Raw genomic sequence first — 14,331 nt, forward strand, 5'->3', positions numbered from 1 at the left:
AAGTAGTAATAGAGGGTATTATGAAGAAAAATTACTATTAGAACAAATAAAAATAGAACTGTTTAGCAGCCAGAAAGATACTCTAAGAGGTATAGTACTTGTCCTGCATGGTACTGAACATGGTTGATCCTTGAAACCCCTTTGATTTTGAAACTTCCAAGGAGAGATCATGAGCACAGAGCCAGGAACTAACTACAAACACATCCGGGTGTAACTCAAAAAACAAAGAGAAAAAATTAAAAATGAAAAAAAACCTGTTTAATCTAAACCTACTTAAAAATTGTGCTAAGCAATGCTTGGGGAAAACTATAGACCTAGGTCTATAATCTATTATCTGAAGTCTCACCTTTTCATAAATGTTCAGAGTCCATGAACAATTAAATTGAAAAAGAAATAGTTGTAAAGGTCCAGATTTCTTTCCAGTGTTTGAATATTTGTCACAAATAGTTATATTATACATTCATGCTCTCCTTTAGGAGTATTAGGTGGAAAAACTGGACATAAAAATAAAAAATACAACTGTTCATAAAAGATAAATGTTATAGAAATTTCTGTCCTCACATTGAGATTATTTATTATTTATTCTTTGTTATGTGTTTTTATACAGAACAACAATTTAGTTAAGTAAGCATTTGTGTATAAGAAAGTATATAGCAACATATTATTACTTATTAAGCAGCATAAACCATACTGACTCTAGTATGCCTAAAGGATTTTAATGTGATTTTAATATAAATGAGGGTTAGTGAATACAAAAAACATAGTGTGAAATCATTTAGTGTGGAATTTCTGTTAAGGACCCTTTTAGAGAAAACCAAAATAGTTAAAAACTTATCCAAAGTCCTTAACAAAATGACCGCCTTATTTTTCAGTTCATGTTCCCATCTAATAGAACTCTTGGGACTGTGAATTTTTCTTTCTAGTTATTTTATGTTATAGTATAGGGTTTTTTTAAAAAAAAACCCAAGTACTTAAATGCATAATATTCTGTAATTACTCTTATAAAATTATTATCTGATAAACAATTATTATTAATTGTGAATGTAATGGTATTATTTTCCAGTGGAGAGATATTAAAGGAATTGAAAAATGATGAAAAGAAAATGCAAAAACATAGTTAAATAAGATAGAGAAAAGAGAACTTTGCAATGTTTAAAGCAAATTTTTTTTCAGTATCTAAAATATGAACAGCTTGGGAAAATATGAACAGCTTCTAATCTGATAGTATATTACTTCTCATTGCCTCAGCAAAACTATTTTTGTATCTACAAAGCTTTTGCCACCATCCTATTCATGGGAGATCTAACACAGTTCTGCAAATCACTCAAATGTTGCAGAAAATTATAATGCTGTAAATGATCACAGAAGGCTCCATTTTAGTTTCAGCCTAGTTCTGTTCTTGGATATCAGAATATCTTGCAGGTGTTTAATATTGAAATGACTCTAAAAATTGGTTTTTATTACCAGTGAAGTAGTCATTCCCTTTTAAAAGTATTGCATCTCATTCCAAGCATATGACTGTATTTTATACACTTTATATGTCAATATTTAAAATATTTATTTTAAATTATTAAAATAAATATGAGGGATGTTTATATGGAGGAATAGGGTCAATGGACATATTGGCTCAGAGCTTATTCCTTCCTCTGTGCTCAGGTGGAGTTTGGGGAACGATATGAGTGCTTTGGAACAAACTGAGATTTGTTTTGCAATGCAAGCACCTGAAACCCTGCACTATTTCTCCAGTCAAAACATAGATAATTTTACAATCTTGCTCATATTTTGATAGTAATATAAATATTTTAGTACTTCTAGCCTAAATATGTCTTAGATAACAAAATACAAGGAAAGAAAATGAGACAAGAGTAAATAGACAAACTGCAATAACACCCAGAATCCGTATAAATAAGTGACAATAGAGTATTATTTATTCATAATTCAACTAATTTCAATGACTTTAACATCAATTAAAACTGCAATAATAAGATCTAAGGGTAATCGCTGAAATTTTGTAATGCACCTGTTAAGTTGACAGGCAGAGGTGGAGTGGAGTTGGGATGGGTAGGGAATCTGGAAACACCAGGAGAGACAAATTGAGAGTGGTGGAGGGATCGGTGTTGATTTATTGTATCCCTAAAACACAACTCTCAATGACTTTGTAAATCATGTCTCTTTAACATAAAAAATTTTAAGTGTGTAAAGCATAAAGTGTAAAAAAAGAAAAGAAACTTGACTGGATGTAAGGTTTTGAAAATTATTTTGAAAAAATAAAACAAGCATTAATTATGAGAAAAAAGAAACTACATAGTGACACACTAGACAAGAAAATAAAATTCAGCTTGTTGATGCCTATTTGCCATTCAATAATAGACACAGTCTCAAAATAAAAGATTAGATAAAAATGATACAGATAAATGGCAGCCTTATAAAAATTCTTACAACCACACTTATGCCAGATAACATAAGCATCAAGTTAGAAAATTGGCAACAAATGACAGGGACACATAGTATACACTGTTGTATAATGGACACTCATTAGATAATGATTAAAGAACTGTTCCATCAAGAGAATTTAACATTAAATAACAAACATACAAAATGAAAGGACATCAAAATATGTAACAAAATCATTAATATACATTCAGAAAAAGATAGTGAGACAATAGTAGAGGATGACTTTAAACATATTTAAACATATCTCACCAAGGAAGAGACCACCTATACAGTAAATCAACAAAAAGAAAACACAACAACTTTGAGTGAAATGTGTCAAATGTGTTTAATGGAGCTTACATGCTTTTCTAGTTCCCTGAAAATTAAGGATAGTTGTTACTTCAAGAACACATAGGAATATTCTTGAGATAAATGGTGCATGCTATGATACAAAATAAACATCAATAAATTTCAAAATAAATTGGAATCATATTAGTTCCACACATGTGTAGAAATGAAACAAAAAAATTATAAAAAAATAAAAAATAAAACATATGGAAACTAATCAACATGCTATGGAGTCAACTATTGGATCAATAACAAAGTAATGGAAAAAAATTCTTGGAAATAAATAAGATCAAGGATAAGAAGATAAGGGTCCCAGATCAAGAAAAAGAAAAATGAAGCTCATACAACAGAGGTTTTGCATCAAATAAAAAAAAAGTATCATGTGAACTATCTCACCTACTATATAGAGAAGTAGATAAAGAAACAAAATTCAGCAAAAGGATGTGAATAATAATTTAGGGCAGAAATAAACAAAATAGATACAAACCTACACTATAGACTGTCAGTAAATTTAAGAGCCTTGTTTTTAATTGATAGGCTTTGTTATAAACTTATAACTAGACTCATGAAAGAAAAAATAGAATCCTTATAATATATTGAGTTAGAAAAGTTACATTAGATTTACCAGAAATACAAAGAATTTTGATACCACTGTAAATAACTTTATTTCACTAAATTGGAGAACAAAGAATAGACAAGTTCTTAGATTAATACCACCTCCCAAGATGTACCAGGAAAAAATATAAAAATAAACACACAAATTATGAGCAATAAAATAAAAAATGTAATCACAACATATCTTCAAAACTATGAACCAGAAACAGATGGTTAAATTAGTGAGTTCAACAAAGTTTTTCAAACTAACCTACACTGATACATTTCAAACTTTTCTCAAAAATTAAATAAAAGAAATCTGCTAAAATAATTTTACAGGGTTCCCATTTTATAAGTGCTGAGGAGCCAAAGATCACTCCAGAAAATGCTCAGTCCAGTGGTGCAGTCTAATAATTTGCTGCTAGGAGATTCTGTATTCTTCGAGAACCACCAAGACCATATCTGTACACTATGGGTTCATGCAGTGTAAGAGATAATACTCAGGATCTTCAACACACTATACATGCTTTCTACTACACTATTTATAACTCGAATCCCAAATACATTTTTGAGACCCCTTACTCTGATATCAGAAGAAGTTGGAAGCATTTATGCATCAAAAAATAAAACTACAGACCAACATACCTAATTAATAGAGATGAAAGGATACTCAACAGAATCTTAGCAACCAAATTCAGCACCGTATCAAGAAGATAACATATCATCCATCAACAGCTGATATTTATTGCAAAGATGTGGGATGGATTAGAATATGGAAATCAAATCATCTTAAACATCTTATGCGTCAAAATTAGCTAAAAATAATGTAATCATAACATTTGATGCAAAAAGCATTGTATAATATTTAAAATTGGATAATGTTTTAGCAATCTGGGGATAGAAGGAACGTGCCCGCATGGAGGAGAACTTATACAACTTACAAAACAAAATATCAGATTAAAATTGTCCACAATTATAAAAAAATTACTTTATTTCTAAGATGGCTTATCACTTGATGACTTGACATTCTGTTACTCATTGATTTGCTCAAGCAGGCACCAGTAATGTCTCCATTCATTCCTGTTGTGTGCTAGTGTAGCCCAATGGCATCTGCTCACTCTAGGAAAACGAAAAGCCTCAAACTGACCGTTTAGGGTCTTGATGAAGAAGTCTGTCCATCTAATAGATGGGTGGCCACGTGATCTTTTGGCATCCCATGGAATCCAATCAGTAATGGCTCTAGTCCAGCGGTCGTCTCCAAATGTCATTATGTGTCCAGCCCATTTGATTTTAGACAGCTTGGAAAATGAGACAACATCCCTGATTCTTGATGGTCGATGGAGGTAGGAACTCCGAATTCTTTCTCTCATTTGAGTGATGCGTGATACTCCAAGAATAGCTCCTTCGATTCCTCTTTGGGAGACATGAATAGAATTCTCATCCTGTTTTCATAGGGCCCAGGTCTCTGAGGCATAAGTTAATACAGGAAGAACAGTGGAATCGAAGAGATGTGCCTGGACACGGAGTTTCTTCATCCATTTAGCTATTTCTTCGACACTCTTGAAGGTGTTCCAAGATGCTCTGTTCCTTTTGCACAACTCAGATACCAGGTCATTCATCATGTTGACTTCTCGACCTAGGTACACGTAACTGTTGCATTCAGAGATGTTCATCCTGTTGAGAGCGAATGGAACATCAGGAATGAGACCATTTCTCATAAGCATTGTCTTCTTGAGATTTAGCTGTAGTCCAACCTTTCCACACTCATAGTCTAATTTGGCCAGCATTTGTGTCGCTTGACTGATGTTTGGTGTTATTAGAATGATGTCATCTGCAAAGAGGAGGTGGTGTAGTTGCCGACCATCTATCTTCACTCCCATCCCTTCCCATTCCAGTCATAGCATGATGTTCTTGAGGGTGGCACTGACGAGTTTCAGTGAAATGGTATCACCTGGCCGAACCACTCTCTTGATGTTAATGATCACATTCCTGTAGAATGGTGAGATCCTGGTAGTGAATCTGCAATACAGCTCACAGAGGATCCTGATGTATTGAGTTTGAATGCCCTGATTGGCTAGGGCTTTGATGGTCGCTTCCATCTCAACAGAATCAAGGGCTTCTTTAAATCAATGAATGTTAGACAGAGCGGCATCTTGAACTCCCATGAAACTTCAATGAGCTTGGTTATCGTGTAGATATGGACGATGGTGCTGAATCCTTTTTGGAAACCCGCTTGCTATCATGGTAGTCCTTCATCTAGTGTTCTGCCAATCCTCTTCTGGATGTCTCAAGTGAACAGCTTTTAGACGACAGACAACAGGCAGATCAGGTGATAGTTGCCAATGTCGTGGATGTCTCTTCTTGTAGAGTAGTATAGTCCTGCTAGTTTTCCATAGGGACAGAAACTTGCATTCATACAGGTAGCATATGAAGAGCCGAGCCAGTGTATTGATGAGTACTGACAGGAGGCTCTTCAAGTGTTAGGGTCTGACCTCTTCTGAGCCAGGTGCTGTTCGTTTCTTTACCAATGAAATGGCGTGTCAGATTTCAGAAGGGAGAACATTGGGTATGACCAATTCCTGCAGAATTTGGTATGTGGGCAGGTGGACATGGCTATCGAAGAGATCTGAGTAGAAGTCATGGATAATCTTCTCCATTGCCCTTCTGAAATATGTGATAGATCCATCAGGACGTCGGAGGGCAGTCATCTTGGTCTTGTAGTTAGCAAAAGACAGGCGGGTGTTGCAAATGCTTTTCCCAGCTTCTGTTGCATCTGCCAGCACTGCTGCTCTTCTCTCTTCGAGGTCTTCCTTTATCCCTTCTCTGCACTGCTTTGTAAGCTCGAATGTTCGCTTGTGGTTGCCTGAGGCTTGTGCCAAGCCATCTTGGCGAATGAGCTCAAGAGTTTCAAAGACAGGTATCTTTTTGTGGCTCTCTCTCTCTCTCAGTGTTCTTCGTACAACATGGAAATGCTGAGCCAGTCTTTCATATTCCTCATCAATGTTATCAATGACAGCATCTTTCCATGTTGCCGCAATAGTGCCAAAGAGCTCCCAGTTGGTGGTTGTTCTGGGAGCTTTCTTCTTAAACTTTGCAGCCATTTCTCCCCACTCTGTGAACTAGAATTTTGCACAAAGGAGATGGTGGTCCAATCTCGTTTGGAATTTTGAGACAACAGTGACATCAGTGAGGCAAGACCATTGATTCAATATTATGTAGTCAATTTCATTGTGTAGCCGTCCACTGGGAGACTCCCATATTCAATGTTTAGATTCGGCCTTCTGGAACGGTGAGTTACCATGGATGGTCTTGGTCGACATGATGAATTCAGATAGTCTCTCACCCTGTTTGTTCCATTCTAAGCCATAGGTCCCAATGTGGAGTTCTTCAGCTGATCTTCTTGATCCTATCTTGTCATTATACTAACCAACAATGATGTTGTAGAAGGTGTGGTCTTCTCTATAGAACTTCTCCAGCTCCATTTAGAACTTCACAATTTCTCCTTCATCATAATTGGATTTTGGTGCATAGACAACAAAGATGAAACTGCCAGCAGTGAGCCACATCTATTCAAGTGTAATTGTCTAATTCTGGTTGTTAAGCATTCTAATGAATCAATATTTATGGCCATATTTGTGTTGACAAGGACACAGACACCACCAATGCCTCTTTTGTCACATGTTCTGAGGAAAAGTTCTTCTCTAGTGTCAAAAATGGCGTGATGTGATTGATGACTTCTCATTTAGGTCAGACCAATGATGTTGTACTTGATCTTTCGCGCTTGCACCATCCAGACCTTGATGGTTCCATCCAATGCCAGCGTACGTGCATCGAAAATACAGACCGTCATTTTTTTCTTTCTTTGTTTTGGCAGCCTACTTCCACCCTGAGATTTTATCATCCTCTCCTACCTCATCCTTCTTAACGCTGCTATATTGGTGGCTCTTTCAGGGTCAGGGGAATGAGACCCATTGTATTTACTGGTTTTGTCATATAGAATACACCGCGAATAGTTTGCCAGGCTCTGCCGTGTGGGTGGGACACTCTCGGTAGCTTGCCAGGCTCTCCGAGAGGGATAGAGGCTTTTAAGGTGGCCTCTAATCATCCTTGCACTTGTTCCCATAGTTCAAACAATATTTGAACTCCTTCAAATATGGTGTGGTAATTTTGTATTTTTTTGATTCTGTGTCATGTGGCCACAAAGCGGCTGCGTAGTTCAGAAAGCATTCTGGAGCATGGCCACGGCTGCGTAGTGGAGGTAGCGGAGGTCCTCCAGGCTTGCTGGGAGCAGGCAGAGAATCTCTGTTCCAGGGTACATTAAGCCTGGAGTCCAAGGTAACAGAGTTTCTAAGATCAGGCACAAGAAAAGAACATCAATTATTACCACTATTATTTATTATAGTATCAGTAGTTCTAGAGAAGAAATTAGGGAAAAGAAATGGGAAGTAAGGGAGAAAGGGAGGACCCAGCTTGGAAAGACATATTTGGCCAACAGGTACATTAAAAATACTCAACCTACTATCATGTTGTTACTAATTTTTTAATCTTCTATTGAAAAAAATATGGAGAAATCAATATTCACATGTGATTCAGCAACTCCACTTCTTTCCAAAAAAAAAAAAACCCAAAAAAGTGGTTAAACAGCCATATTCATTGCAGTGTTATTTTAAATTTTCATATGCATATGGAAATAAGTTACAAGCACAATATCATATGAGAAGATAAAGACTCATAGGCATATACTATTATACTGATTCATAATAAAGGATGGGCTAGATATATAGTGCAGGTGTTAAGCTCCTTGCCTTGTTCAAGATTGACTCAGTCTCTGGAATCCTCTAAGCACCACCAGGAGTGTTTTCTGATCAGAGTCAAGGGCAAGCCTTGAAAGTCAGATGTGCTTCTAAGAAATCAAACAGATGAAGTATTTCCACTTGTATCAATCAAAATAGATATGACTAAAAGTAAATACTAAGGAAAATAAGTCAGAGAGAAAATCAAATGCTAGATGATTTCACTAATATGTGACAAATAAAGCAAAGAAGGAAACCAAACACAAAGAAACAAAGTGTCTTTGCGCTCTTATCAAGAACAAATATTACCAAAGCAAAATGGGAGAGAAGATTGAAACGGTATAGGGAAATAAATTATGGTGTGCACATTTGTAGAAGACAGATTTTTGAATCATTTGCTTTTATTTGGCACTATTCAAGCCTTTATGCTCAAGGATGACTCCTGGCAGTGATTAGGTGACCATATGTGTTGCTGGGGTAAACAGAGCTCAGCTACAGGCAAAGGAAATGTCTTGACCCTATATTATCTCTGGCCTTTAATGAATAATTTAGAATAAATATATTTGAAATACTATACCTATTACTAAATAAATATTTTTGGAAAGAAATTGTTCATATTAGTAAAATTTTATAGTGAAAAGTGAACAACTACTGAAAATAGATGTCAAGTATATGAATGCTATAATTTCTGTATGTCGAACATCTCATAAAATACTTGGAAAATTAGTATTTTTACATATCTTTGAGTTATATTTTTAGAGATATTTTCATGCTGACTAGAGATTGGCAGAGATTCTTACATCAGAATGGGTGTGTTTCATTGTGTGCTGAGATTTTTATTTTGAAGTTTATATTTTTCTTCAAATTCTTACTAATATACATAGAAGTAGTGATATAATCCATGACTTGCATTACTAAAATATTATATATTCCATGAAATAATGTAGTTGGTTTCTCAATGTCATATTTTCATTGAACATAATCATGTTGCATAACTGCAGATTAAAATCTATATTCCATATAATACTATTTGCCAATTAGCTTAGACATTATTTGAGAAAAAAATTCATCAAAACCTTCTAAAGAGAGAAAATGTGGGCTTTCATATCTTCTTGATAAGAGAATGGTTCTAATTTTTTACTGTTGTAATTTTTATTTTCTTATCTCCTCAGCATTTAAAAAATATTTATTATTAGAAAAATTCTGATTTAACTGATCAAATTGATGTACTGTTCTTTATAGTGGGAGTTTTTCCTATTTGCTCATATGTACCAAGATAGAGGATATTAGATATTCCCAATATGAAACAAACCATAACTGTTTGTTGGAAAATCTTTAAAAAAAAGAGAGTGACTAGTGACTGGAAAAAGTGATGAATATTTTCAATAACTTGCCAATTCAACTACTGTTAATACCATCAGTAAACAAAATCAGTTTTATCCATGACTTCAACTGAGAAAATTAAAAATATTATGCCTGTATTTGCATGAATTCAGAACATACTTCATAGTGATTGTAAAATATTTTGCAAACACTGATTGTATATCCTTATAATCAATATCTGTAAGCATAGGCTATACTGATTGCTTTATTTCATTAATAGAAGTAAAACCTTAGACCTTCAACAAATTGTTTCAATAAAGGAGTTAACTTATATTTACTAAATTATTAGCATATATTATTTAACTCATAGGTCAGCTTTGGAAGCTCCTTGAACCTATACAAAGATATGTTAATAGACTTATATCTGCTACAGGAATGTGAGTAAAGAAACTTTATACTTGGGAATTTATCTGAAGTACTCATATTTACAAGTAAGTGTTTACTGCTGAAAAAAAAAAAAAACCTCAGCAACTTCATGCATCTTGAAGAGTGCTCCATTACATGAATACTAGCTTTATTCACCTTGCTCATATAGACTTTGTAATTAAATTAAGGAAACTTAGCAAGTATATCTAAAGATTGTTTATTTTTGTAAAAGATTAATCCCTTACCAACCTTTATGATTAAAATTAATTGCACAAGGGGTAGAGGAATAGTAGAGGAATCAGTGTGCCTACTTTGCATGAAACCTACCCAAGTTCAACCCCTGGCACCTCAAATGGCCTGCCAAAGTCCTTCAGGAGTGATTCCTAAGGAAAAACAAACAAGAAGAAAAAATTAATTAAAATTCATTGAAATCATATCAATAAGATCAATCTACAATATATAGGAAAATGTTATTGTGTGTGATAAAAATTAGTCTTTCTCATGCAAGGGTCATATTTGACTCTCAGAATAGTCCAAAGGGACAACAGCAAAAATTCTACTTAATGGAGAGACAGGATCTAAGTGGTATTCTGATTTCTGAAACAGGGGGCAACAAGAAGGAAAGAAAGTTAGAAATAATCCACAGTCAGTAAAAGATTGAGAATCGCAGAAATAAATTATTGAGTTATCAAGAAATGTTTCAGGGTCTAGAGCCATAGTGCAGTGAAGTTCTTACCTTGCATGCATTCTACCTGGGCACAATCTCTGACACCCCATGTGGTCCCCTGAGTCCTACCTTGAGTGATCCCTGAGTTAAGAGCTAGAAGTGGGAACAGCCAGATATGCACCACTAGCCCTCAAAGAGAGAGAGAGAGAAAGAGAGGAGACAAAATGAGTTTTTTAGGTGTAATGTATAATAATGTTGACAAATAGGACTATTTTGGAAGAGGAAGAGGAATAAAAGGAATATCATAAATATAAGCATCATAAACTAAAAATTTGTTTTAAAAGACAATAGGTTGAAACCATTTACAAGTGATCTATGAATAGAGTAAGGAAAGCATATCCTTTCCACCTTCATTTGTTGAAGATGTTATTCTCTGTGGATTAAGAAAAATTATGCTGTAGAAACATAATAAATTTGAAAAAGCCTTTATTCTATGTTATGTAACCAAATAATTATTTGAGAAAGATATGCATGAGTTTTTTATTAAGTTAATATTATTTATTTTTATAAATGTTAATCAAATGTTGAATAACTTTTTTTAAAAAAAGAATTAGGTGACTTTCACCTCTGCACTATCATAGCAAATGATTTTACTAAATAATATACTCTTTGATTTTATATTAATTAAACTAAACCTTACTAATTAATGTTTTTAAAATATTGAATATTGCATTAAAAATAATTGTCCTTTAGGTAAAATAGATTTATTAGTATTGGCTTGCACAGTTTAATAAACAAATTTACTATACATATCTTCATCATCACCAAAGTGACCCAGAACCATTACAACTATATTGATGTCACTACTAATACGCCTAATTCCTCCTCCTTATTTCTACTGCTTAGTAATCTCATTCTGATATTAAAAGGCTAATATTTTTTCTCATTAAATATTTTCCATTACAGTACTGTATCAATATATCACAGAGTAAGATAATTTGGTAGTTTTCTTTTACCTCTAACTTACTTATCTTAACATGATGCCCTCCAGTAACATCTACACTGCAGAAAATGAGTCTTTTATCTTTATTTACAATTGCTGTGCTATCACTTCAGCCTGTTTAATAATTCTGAACAAATTGAATAATAACTATACATTCAAAAATGGGCTAAAATAGTAGCTTCTTATATGGATTGGAGAATGAGATCAATTGCAATGGGTTGGGGTTTGTGTCCATAAAAGCTTAGGAAGAGCAAAACTTTCAATCCAATCTCCCTTAAACTAGAAGATGTTACTAAGAAAAGTTTCTTTTTCATGGACAAGAAAGGAAAGCAGTAAATAGAAAAAGACAAGGCCTTTGGCATTGTGTTACCTGTTCAGAATTGAGGAAAAAGATGTGTGCTCAGTCACTTAGCGATGAAAATAAACCATTAGTACTAAAAGATGGTTAAAAAGTGTACCTTTCAGTTTTGTAAGTGGATGGCTATTTTTACACAACTATGGTCTACTCTAAACTTCTGTCTCATTCCAATATTAATGTTTTCAGTAAAAAGTCAATCACTGTACTATTTTAATAGATTATTTCTGAAATTCTGAAAGACTAATTTTTAACAGAATCTATAAATTTTTCTTCTATGCTAAGATATGATAATCCTTTCTTTAAAAATAGGTGTCTCATTACATCATTTGCCTTGAATGTCTTTAGAACGTATGGGCATTCTTATTATTAGTTATTAATACTAGTTATATAAAAAGCTTTTACATCTGTCCTGTTGACTTAGCATGACTACTTTGGTAAATAATAGTCCGCTTTTATTTTGTACCCTGTGAACACGTCAAATATATGAGTATTTTATAAAATAAAAGCCCACTATATTACATTTAATCAAATTTCCAGTTAATGATACCATTTAAAATTTACTAATATATTTTGATATTATTGTTATATCAATAATTCACAACACATTTATTATATGCTGAAGCTAAAAGTACCTATAACAGACTAAATTTATGACATGTGATTAAATCTGAAAAAATAACTTTAGTTCTGTCATGAAAAAATCTGACATAAACCAGCTTTAGCAATACAGAAATTTGTAGGCTCATACTTTGTTATTCACAGAAAGTATAGACTTCAGGGGAAGTTTACAACACAATCATTCTTATGAGAGGTGAGAGAGAGGAGGGGAGGGGTAGAGGGAGAGAGAAAGAGTGAGAGAGTGTGCAGACTTGAATGAAGCAGCATTTCTTGGTGTAGCTACATTTTCACTTTGGAATACTTTGCAATGCAATGAGTTTAAAGTTTTTGGCTTAACATTTATAAATCTGAAATTAACTACAGTTGGAATTTTAGACCATCTATATAGAGTGATAGCACAGCAGGTAGGGTGTTTGCCTTCCACACGACCTACCAGGTTTTGATTCCTCCGTCCCTCTCAGAGAGCCGGCAAGTTACTGAGAGTATCCCGCCCGCATGGCAGAGCCTGGCAAGCTCCCCATGGCATATTCAATATGCCTAAAATAGTAAGAATAAGTCTCACAATGGAGATGTTACTGGTGCCCTCTCCAGCAAATCGATAAACAATTGGAGGACAGTGCTACAGTGCTACACTGTTATATGACTTGATGTTAGCCATGGAAACAAAACATATTGATTTGTTTTAGTGAAACAATGCCCATCTTGGAGAATAAGAGTTTGGCTAAGTTCCACCTGAGGCTTGACAATGTGCTAAAACATATACTCATACACACATGCACACACAGGCACATGCTATTTAATCAAATAAAGATTGTGATTAGTTAAGCAGATAAAGCTGCTTGTAATCCAGTTCCTACTACAAAAAATTCACTTTTGAAACATGTTTTTGATTCAGTGCCTTTCTTTCTTTCATCGATAGCAGTTTTATTCCCATGGTCACATTGGCATATTATTTTCACTTTACAAATCTTAAACTCTTAGGCTACTATTTGATGTCTTAGTCTTTTCTATAAAAGTATGCCATTAGATGATCAAAGACAACACTTAGATTATTAACATTTATCAATTGTATGTCTAATAAATTCATAGTGGTGATGAATCTGTTTCTAGTCATTTCTACTCAAATGTGATATCTTATTCAGATTTGCTAAAACTTTGTTTCCAAAGTGATATTTTATAACTATTTATCAAATAATCAAGTTTCTCGTTCCTGAAAAAGACAGTATAGGTGGAACTTAAAAATACCAGTTCTGATGTTAAAGTAGAAACTATTAAAATAGTATCTGTTGCTGCAAGGTTAAGACTTGTTGCATTTTCAGTTTTTTATTTTTTAGAAATGTCAAATAAATTATGTTTATTAACAAAAATGAAATACAAAAACATACCAACAAATTAATCAATGTTTTCTAACATGCTTTTATAGTACATTATATGTTTTGAGTTTTGATTAATAGTTCTGTAATTCTCTTGCTTCACTTTAAGAAGATCCAGAGAGGTAATACAGGAGGTAAGGGGCATGCCTTATATGCTGCCTACCCTGGTTTGCTGCCCAGCACTGCAGCTGGTCTGCTGAGCACCACCAGGCAGCTCTCTTAGACAGAGTCGGGAACAGTTCCTGAGCACCATTAAAGTTTAATCAGGCTACAGGAAATAAGGGTCTTTTTGTTGTTGTTGTCTTCATATAGAAAACATCAGGCAAGTAATGAAGCTTAAAAAATTATATGTAGATTAAAAACCTGCAACATGGTCTTATAAAATTTGACCTATG

Source organism: Sorex fumeus, unplaced genomic scaffold (assembly GCF_029834395.1).
Source record: "Sorex fumeus unplaced genomic scaffold, SorFum_2.1 ptg000054l, whole genome shotgun sequence".
Classification (NCBI taxonomy): domain Eukaryota; kingdom Metazoa; phylum Chordata; class Mammalia; order Eulipotyphla; family Soricidae; genus Sorex; species Sorex fumeus.